The following is an 11,071-nucleotide window of genomic DNA, read 5'->3' as shown; positions in this document are numbered from 1 at the left end:
ACTGTGGACGCGGGCCCACGGGGGTCGCTCGGGAGAAAAGCGAGCAAGCTTTGCATTTGTGGAGTCGCCACCAATTTATTGTGAAAAATTGGAAACCGTTCGAATACCTCGTGCCATGTCAAGACACAAAGTAGTGACATGAACACCAAGAACTCGTTACCCTTAGCATTCTATGTCTAGAATGACTCTCGTAGATGCCAATGAACACGGATGTTCACAGAGATCTGGAGTAAGGGGTGAGGGTACGTATTAGGAAGCTCTTTTGATCGAACACCTAATCCCGCCCGCCTCGATAGCGGCCTCTACTAATGATTAGGGAAAATCGTCTATACTCGATATGTTGAAGGTTATATGCATGCTATGCAACATCCATTAGATTAATCCTAGCATGTGAATTTAGACTAAGTCGGTAAACACGTAATTTAACATGCATTAATGTCGAGGTAGAAATTAGGTTAATTGCATGTGAGAGCATACAAAATTACAAACAATAATAAAGAAATACAATAAAAATACAATAAAGAAAATTACAATAATTACAATGGTTTGAATGATGGATTTACGTCGAAAATACACTTAAAACGGATGATTTTTAGAAAAGAAAGGGAAAATAAATAAACGAACAAATTATTAGGTGATAATACGATTAACAGTTAATTAATACGTAAACTAATAATTTGGTCAAAGCAACAACGGAAGTTCAGAGGCAGAATTCAACCCGGAACAGGCGCAACACTGCTGCGTCTCTTGGAAGAGGCGCAGTGCTCATTGCGTCTGTTCCTGAGGTGAATTCTGGCTGTGAAGCCGGAATTGCATATCGTTAATATTCATTGGTAATTTAAAGATTGATTAATAATGTTTGACTCGGATGAAAGTTGTTTAATATATTATTTACATGTGAATAGTTCATAAAAACGATAAAACATGGACTTAAATAATTAGAACAAATTAATTACAAGATTAATGTCAAAGTTAAATATGAATCAAATTAACAAAAATAAATTAATTAGGTTATTAGGTTTATTAATGACAAACTAATGATGATAATGATAATGAACAGATGAAAATATACCAAAGATGGATCTTAGAGACTCAATATTGATGAATCGAACCTCTAAAACCCGAATTGATTTTAATGACGAAAACCCGCAAATATGAATTATAAGGGATTTAAGTCGGGAATTCTAATGATGATAAATTATTAATGATTTATATGTCAAAATTATTATGTCAAAATATGAACAAATAAGGACGAAATTAACAAAAGATGAAGGAAGAAGAAGGAAAGCGAGAGCTGCGGCGGCCTCGGGGAAGAGCGCGGCAGTCTTGCGTCCCTTCAAGAGGCGCAGCGATTCTTTGCGTTCCTTCACGACATCATCTCCGTTAATCCGTAAAAAGGGTTTGAAAAAAGGTTTTATAAATCGGTTTTGAATATATTTTCGACGTAAACCTTACAATAATGATTACAAAAATAAAGAACAATAATAAAAGATGGGATTTACACCCTCAGACTTACATGTTTGATGAAACGAGATTAACTAAGTTAACGTTTAGTGATGCTCGACTCGAATGTACGACGAAAGTGCCCTCTAAGAGGAAATTAAACAGAATTGATTAAGTTGATTGATGTGGAGTTGGTCAAATTGGTCGGTCATGCAAAACGAGGCTGGTACTCAAAAGGATCCGAGCTTACGTGGTCGAAAGTTAAAGCACGTAGACGCCAAAAAACAAGAGCGTGGTATAGAATGCAAAGGGAGAAGAGAAGGGCGGACACTCACGTGAGAAATATGAGAAACGAAGGTCCCTATTTATACTAATCACACGAAGGAATTAGGGTTTCGGAGAAACTTTGGAAGTAAATCTCGAAAAGATTTGAAAATACGCAGAAAGGAGTTGGGGAAGAGGCGCAGCAGCCACTGCGTCTCTTGGAAGAGGCGCAACACCTGCTGCGTCTTTTCCCCAAGGGTTTCCTCTTGCGTATGAAAGATTTCCGCGTTTCTATTATGGAATTGCGGTTTGATCTTGATTTCCTTATTATTTATAAAATAATTTCGGGATATAATTTACCAAAAGATTAAAAGATTGAAAATATGGAATAGAAATATCCGGAACATTCCAGAATATTCTGACTCGGCATTTTAAACGGTTATTAGAAAATGAAGACGGTTTTTTACCCGGACTCCAAATGTACTCTAATTACTGCCAAAACGACCGTAATGGCGCGTAGATGACGACCGAGGGGTTGACACAAGTGTTTGAGCTATCACTTGACGATAAACTTACGAACTGTCATAAATCGTTCCGTGTACCAAACATGCGACCCAATCATCACCGGGTGGTTTGCGGGAGGTGCAGATATGAGGTATCTACATATACAACCAAATTACTTAATTGTTTTCGTAAATTCGTATGTCTCATACCAGAAATTTAACCGTGGCTCCTTGACAACTGCACTTCTCGCTCCTCTACCTGGAATACTCTCTTCACCTTCCTTCTTTGGCGTCTTTGGCTTAGACGTTGTGATCTAACCTTCTCCACACCTAACACTCTCCCCCTTCCTCCTTTTGTGCTTCCGTCACCTCCCAGACCTCTGCTTGGATCCGTGCCTCTGATCACACCCGCACTGCCCCCTTGTGATTACCACCCCCAATGATGCCTTTAGCTACCCTTTGAGCTGGGCCCTTCCGTCGCTTGGTTGGCTTAAAGCCAACGTTGATGCGGCCTTTTCCCCCTCCTCTTCCTTTGCTAGCCTGGGGTGTGTTATTAGAGACTGTACTGGTTCCTGGGTGTTAGGTTGGTCCACCCGCCTCCTTGTCCCTAACCCTTTCCTTAGTGAAGTCCTCGCCATTCGTGATGGGATCCTTTGCTCTAGAGTCCATGTGAATAATGTTCTGATTGCTTCTGATTGTCTTGATGCGGTGACTTCTATTTTACGCCCCTCCGCCCCTTGTGGACCGTGTACTAACGTTATTCTTGAGTGTAGGGACCTCTTGCAGGACTCCCCCCATTTGAAGCTTGTTTTTGAGAAGAGAACGGCCAACCGTGTTGCAGATGCCATTGCCCACCATTCCATTTGTGACACCAGTTCTTCTTTAGGCTGTTTTGAGTGGGATTACCCCCTCCTTTTGTTGTTGAACTTTGTACTTCGGACTCTGTTTTGGCTTGTGTGCCACTCTCCCCCGACCCGCCCCCGTGATGTAATCTAAATTCCTTTTCTTTTAATTAAATTTGTTCCCTTTGTCCAAAAAAATTTAACAGGTCGACATTGACAAAGGAGTAGATACTCCCTTTGCTGAATTGCAGGTTTCCCTTAGATGTACTCTTGTTTCCCTTCGATGTACCCTTGATGGGTAAGCAAGTCAACAACTTTCGAGTTGCTGAACACAGTGACACTCCTTCCTTTGAAGGATTTTCTTGCCATTAAACTCAACTCTTTTTTTTTCCTTTACCGATTCGACTTGCTCAGAAAATGGCAAGGTTTAACGGGGCAATGCCGCTATCCTTGTCGACCATTGTGCTTGGAACTTCCAATTCTATAGATTGAAAATTATGGTTACAAAACGTGTTAAGATGAGCCAATTCTTTATTAGAGCAAGTTCAGTGGTGTAGCTTAGGGACTTGCTTGCAATTTCTTAAATTTGCAAGCTAGTTGCTACACCATTGGAGATGGCCATGTAGCTTGGCTTGGCTCAAGCAAAGCTTAATTAACGTTTAGTTCTTAAATGACCCCACTTTTACAAATCAATCAATAGAAAATTAACTAAATAAATTTAAGTTTCATTTATTCTTAATTTTTGATTTATTTGCCAAAATCAAAGCTAGAAAGTTATAGCTTACCATTGGAATGATTTAGTAGCTTAAAAATGTCGAAGCTTAGAATATCATATGGAATTGGCAAGCTAGAAAGTTATAGCTTGCCATTGGACTTGCTCTTAGGTGCTTATTTAACCAAAAATTATGATAGATGGTTCGATAGATAAACTAATGGCATCCATGCGTAATTAATTTGGGCACCAATTCAGCCAGCTTTCAACGGCCGATGTTGATCGTTGAGGTAGAAACAATTAAGTGGAAGCTTGTTTCTCAACCACTAAATTTTGGAAATAAAATTTAACACTCAAATATAAAGATCAAATAAGAAATCTGAAAGGGTTTTAAAATGTACCCACTTTAAAACAACCTAAGTTTTTTTTTTTTTTCCAAACCAAATTATCCTTTAACGATACTTAACACCCTCATCACTTACCAAATGCTTGGACAATTATTATGGTTATACATGTACACAACTCTTACAAAATAAAGCATAAACCACTAATAAGTGCGCACGGAGAAGTAGAGTATAATTATTGAATTTTATAACTTATGTCCTTGTTTCCTGCAAAAATAAACCAAAGCAAATTCAACTGGGTAACATTTGACAAACATACCGCATGCATAGGAGTAAGAATTAGCATAGTGAATTAAATTAGTGATTGCCTTAATTATATAAACTATGGTATAATAAATTGTTATACATAGGAAGAAAACATACCACATGCAACTTTAAAGTTGTTGCACTATGAGGTAGACCTGCGATTTTAAACAGAAGAAATAAGTTGAAATATGTAGAAACACTCCCAATTAGTTTAGTTAGAAATGATTTGATTATGTTAGCGATTGTCTTGTCTACCCACCTGAGTTCGCCGTGATTACCTTTATAAAGTCCGAACTCGAAAGGCAACGATGTACATGCAACCATGGTTGATACTTGAATTGACTGGAAAGAAGCATGAGGTCGACGTACTCAAGTGAGATAGTGGTAACTATAGGAAATGTGATTTTATTAATGAATTAGATAGTTTACAATTAGCAATTACAATGCTATATATAATACAACTAGGGTGTGAAAGGGGTAAGCTATCTCTACAATTAGGGAGAGAATAAAGCTAAATATATACACTCAATAATCTTGTTAGCAAAAATATAGGAGAATAATTAGTTGCCTAATTATTCTTAAGTGGCTTCTCAACATCCCCCCGCAAGATGGACGGCCTTGGGGTAAGTCCGATCTTGGACATAAGCATATTGAAACGCGGACGATGAAGGGGTTTGGTAAGAGCATCGGCAAGTTGATCATCATTGGCAATAGGGACAACACGTAAGGTACCACCTTGAACCTTTTCGCGGACAAAGTGATAATCAAGGGCAAGATGCTTCATACGACTGTGGAACACGGGATTGGCACTTAAGCTCGTTGCGCCAAGGTTATCGCAGTGGACAGTAGGTAAAGCAGGAATTTTGACTCGAAGTTCAGAGAACAAGTTGGAGAGCCAAACAAGCTCGGCAGCTGCATTTGCAACGGAGCGGTACTCAGCCTCGGTGGAGGAGCGAGCAACGGTTCGTTGCTTTTTCGAACTCCATGAGATGATGTTTCGACCTAGATAGACAACATAAGCAGCGGTGGAGGTAAGATCATTAGGATTACCTCCCCAATTAGAGTCGGAATAAGCGTGGAGGCTGAGTGGTGAGTGACGGAAAATCGTGATGCCATGTGACGTTGTACCAGCAAGATAGCGTAATAGTCTCTTCAGGGCATTCCAGTGGGGCACCGTAGGAGCATGCATAAACTGGGATAGCTTATTGACGGCGTATGCTATGTCCGGTCTGGTGAGGGACAGGTATTGAAGGCCGCCAACCAGGGTGCGGAACTTGGTGGGATCGTCAAACTTTGGGCCGTCAAGAAGGCTAAGAGTGAGAGATGCATCCATAGGTGTTGTGGCAGCCTTGGCGTCAAGCATACTGGCACGGGTAAGGAGATCAAGTGTATATTTTTGTTTATTTAGGAACAGACCGTGGGAGCAAGTTTGCACTTCAACACCGAGGAAGTAGTTGAGAGGGCTAAGATCCTTGAGTGAGAATTTGGCCGAAAGGGCAGCAATGAAGGCAGTTACTTGAGACGGACAAGAACCTGTAACAATTATATCATCAACATACACGAGAATAAATAATGGGTTAGTGCCATGTCGAATAAACAGGGAGGTGTCACAAATAGAATTTGTGAAACCAGCGCCAAGGAGATAGGTGCGGAGTTCAGTGTACCAGGCCCGTGGGGCCTGCTTCAATCCGTAGAGAGCCTTACGCAGTTTGCAAACGTGAGTTGGTTTGTCGGGATCAACGAAACCTTGCGGCTCAGCCATATAGACAACATCAGTTAATGTGCCTTGAAGGAAAGCATCGTTGATGTCTAGTTGACGGAGCGACCAACCATTGGTAACGGCAAGACTAAGCAGTAGACGGACCGTGACATGCTTAATTACGGGGCTAAAGGTTTCCGAGTAGTCGAGGCCGGGTCTTTGGTGAAACCCTTTAGCGACAAGGCGAGCTTTATGTTTGTTAATGGAGCCATCGGGATTGTATTTGGTTCGAAAGAGCCATTTACAACCAACGATGTTTTGGGATGGAGAGGAGGGAACAAGTTCCCATGTTTGGTTCTTTTGAAGGGCCTGGTATTGGGCTTCCATGGCGGATCTCCATGTCGGGTCAAGGAGGGCCTGTTTGGCGGTGGTGGGTTCAGGGCAGCGGAGTTCAGCGTTGAGGTTGAGTTTGTCTATAGGTTTAAAAATATTGTGAGAGGCTCGGGTTCCATGGGAGTGATGTGGTGGTGGTGGAGGCGGGGGAGGTGATGGAGACGAAGTAGGGGAGGACACGGGAGTGGCAGGGGAAGAGAGGGTAGGGGAAGCAGGAGCATTAGGTTCGGGTGTCGGGTTGTTGACAGCGGGTTGAGGTGTAGCAGGGGACAGGGTGGGGATGGAGATGCTACACCATTCAGCGGAGGTAGGTAAGGGCGTAGGAGGTGGTGGGGCAGAGGCAAAGGGATAGGTGGTGTCTACAAAGCGGACATGTCGTGAACTATAGACACGGTTTGTGGAATGGTCGAGGCATAAGTAGGAGTGTTGAGATGGTGAGTAACCAATAAAGACACAGGCGATGAACCGAGCTTCAAGTTTGTGATGAGTGTATGGACGGAGCCAGGGAAAGCATTGGCATCTGAAATTATGGAAATTGTGATATTTGGGGTGTTGTTTAAATAAACGAAAATAAGGGGAGTCATTTTTGAGGGTGGGTGTTGGCATTCGGTTGATGAGATATGTAACTATTTGGAACGCATAAGACCAATATGAGAGGGGCATAGACGCATGGGCGAGAAGAGCAAGGCCGGTGTCTACAATGTGCCGGTGTCGTCGTTCCGCAAAGCCATTGTGCTCCGGTGTATGAGGAGGAGAGGTGAGATGTTGAATTCCAGATTTGGCAAAGTCGGGTTTTAATTTCTCAAACTCTCCACCATTGTCGGAGTAAAAGGTTAAAATTGGGCGAGAAAATTGTTTCTCGACAAGGGATTTAAATGATAAAAAGGTGGAATGAGTGTCGGATTTTTTCTTTAAGGGAAAGAGCCAAGTAAATTTTGTAAAGTGGTCAACGAAAATTACGTAGTATTTGTAATTGTTAATTGAATGAACCGGAGATGACCATAAATCGTTGAATATAATTTGAAGTGGTGATTCGGATTTAAGGGACGATTGCGCGAATGGTAATTTATGACTTTTATATAAATGACAAGACGGACAATCGTTATTAGCGATAATTGTTTTTGAATCAAAACTAGAAACAATATTCTTTAAAACTGAAAAATGGGGATGGCCAAATCGGTGGTGTAGGTCTGCCGAGACAAGGGTGGTGGCTTGGGCTTGCGGTGAAGACGACGATGGCCAGTAGTAGACGCCGTCCTTTGCTGGTCCCGTGTAGCGCACTGCTCCTGTTTCACGGCCCTTCACAACAAAAGAGGAGGAGCAAAAATCAATAGTGACATTATTTTCGTGACAGAATTTGGAAACGGAAATAATGTTCTTATGCATAGAGGGAACGTGAAAAACATTAAGGAGTCGAAAAGAGGAGAAAGAGGTAGAACCAGTGTTAAGAATTGGAAGTCCGGAGCCATCGCCGATCACAATTTCATCAGTACCATCATAGGGTTGGTGAAGGGCTAGGTTATCGAGGTCTGATGTAACATGGTGAGAGGCACCGCTATCAAGAAGCCACGGGGAGGGTATTTGGGCAGTGAGCACGGTGGGGTTGGCTTGGGCAGTGGTGGTGGGGGTGCGTGGATAGGGAGGGACTTTGATATCAGGGTGTAACACCCCCATACTCCAAGTGCCTTACCAGGACCACTCAGGTATAAGGATGCTACCATCTCGGTTACCCGAGGCATGATAATCATAAGACAATGAAGAAACATACTTTATTAAATAAGTTTAAGTGATTACATAACAAAACCAACTGAAAGGAATTGTCCTAATAAACACAGCGGAAGACTTAAGACTCTGATATGTGATGACTCCATCTCCAGCTAGATCCCATGCGTATCCAAGATATACCTGCCAAGCAACTGCTCACCACCCCCGAATGGATCACCATAGTTTTTAAAACATTTAAACGGGGTCAGTACTAATCACACAATTTATATATATATATATATATCAACAATCCGATAAACAGACAGCTCACACCGTCATACATACAATCACACCAGTCCCATTAATCTCAATCACCGACTGTCCACTGGACCAGCCCTGCCAGTGGGGGACCGCAGCCGAACCCACAAAATCCCCGCTCCTCATATTGAGCGATAACCCTGTCCATTAATGTGCACATCCCTCCTGTGGCGGGTTCCACAGGAGGCGAAACTAGGGCGTGAAGCCACTCCCGCAAGTAACTCCACTCAGCCGAGAAGCATCTCGAGAACCAGAAACCAACAATCACAATCACAATCACAACCGTCACAACACAACTACGATATTAAGCAATCAATCTCAACACATCAACAATCATCCCATTATGGGACTAATACTGAGTAGGAAATCCTACATGGAAAGCACAACTATCAGACGGTCTCAACAACTGTATCAAAAAGCCTCTTCTACACATCCTCCTCCTATCATGCATACACATAAATACTACCAATCATAATCTACATCAAAACCCCCAAATCCCTAGATTAGGGTTTAACCAACTTAAAGGAAAGACAATAAAAAGGGTACATAGATCTTACCCTCGACGCAAGGATTCCAACGGTATAACAAACGATGAAAACCGACCTTCCAAACTCCGGGATTTGCTAACAATGCGATTAGGGTGATGAACGTACTTGCTTTTTCTCTTTGACATTAAATTAGGTTTTAGAAAAGTGTTTAGAATGATGACGGAAAAGATTATATACCTTAATCGCATAATTAACAAAACCCGAGAAATAACTCCCCGTAAACCGGCTACTCGATCGAGTAGCTAAGGTACTCGATCGAGTGCCCCCTTACTCGATCGAGTACCCACGTTACTCGATCGAGTACCCAACAGGTTAGAAACTTTTATAAAACGCAACTCACCCTTACTCGACAGAGTAAGGCCTACTCGATAGAGTACCCAGAGACTTCTAAATACGGAGTATTACAGTCTTCCCTCCTTAAAAAGAACTTCGTCCCCAAAGTTCAACCCATACATAAAAACAACCATACTAACTCGACCAAGACACAACAACTTAGCTAAGAACTCAAGAACTCGACCGAACATAAAACATGAACTCTTAAAACCCACTCCACCAACTATTTTTACTTCCACAACATGACTCACGATATCGTATCCACCACATACTGCTAGCTCCATAATATCATCCACTATCAAATCCAATATCAAGACACTCATAGACATCAAACGGAATGTTACATTCTACCACCCTTAAAAGGAACTTCGTCCTCGAAGTTTACTTACACTCATAAACATCATCCTCCAACTGTCAACACTAGTGAAATATTCTCACACTCCTAAACATCACACTACTACAAGCTCGACCATGGCCTTTTAACAACATCAACCACAAAATATTCAACTTCCTTCTTTATGCTACACCAACACTCTACTGCGAATATACCACCATATTCACCACCATCAAAATCTCTTTTATCGCATCCTACTCCTCTTAAGATAAATGTTACGTCCTCGTAACTCACTAATACCAAACCTTATCTATATCTCATTACCCTCTTTACCACCACATGTCAAAGATAACCGTTTATAAACCAAACACTCACCATTCTTATATCCAAGGCTCCCATACATAAACATTTCTCATTCCTCAACTCATTTGGCATAGCACCTAACCTATACCATAAACTCGTAGCAAAATCACCATACCAACTCTTCATTATTACTGCAAAACAACATACCTCACTATGTAAGGCCCTTATCTCCCAGAAGCATACTTCACGATCCGCACTCGTTACGTACACGCACACTAGATCCTCAAGTTCTTTCTTCCATTACCGAAAAACTTATACACAACTTAACATGACATTACTTCCCCCAACACCCTACACCCGCTGTCTCAACAAAGGATTATGAACCACCTGCATCTTTTAGGTCATTACCACACATGTTTTACGAATCATTTGCCATTACCATGTCTACCGATGTCTCATCTTAAAACAAGATCAAAATTACTGTAACAACCTTTTACAACTGTGTCCTATCAACAGAAAATCACTATACCATGACAACAACAAAACATACACAACTCTCCTCCATATCACACTCTACCCTCACACCCAAGCTGAAACTGGTAAGAAACATCAACAAACAAAACAACAGACTACATGTTCAACCAAAACTCACAAGGAACAACTACAAACAAAACAACGATCTATGTATAACTGGTATGCACTTTCAAAAACTCGTATCATAATCATCCCGCCTACTCTACCACAACCGGTGACGGCATCGCAACACCGCCACCAACAGCCACACCGCAGTGCGAAAATACCCGCATCACAGCACTATGTACCGTGCCCGGATCACCACCCGAGGCACCACAACCACACCGATAGACATCACAACTTACACAAACCCCTAAACACTGACTCAACATAACTTCTCAGACAAGAAAACTTACTCAAGATTGCTTTACTACATCACAATACCATATATCATACTGAATAACAGACAAGAATCTCATGCATACCATCCATACCTTTTCACGGAATAAACA

This window comes from Silene latifolia, chromosome 11 (assembly GCF_048544455.1).
Source record: "Silene latifolia isolate original U9 population chromosome 11, ASM4854445v1, whole genome shotgun sequence".
Taxonomy (NCBI): Eukaryota; Viridiplantae; Streptophyta; class Magnoliopsida; order Caryophyllales; family Caryophyllaceae; genus Silene; species Silene latifolia.
The sequence above is the reverse complement of the archived record's forward strand: the minus strand, read 5'-3'. Positions refer to the sequence as shown.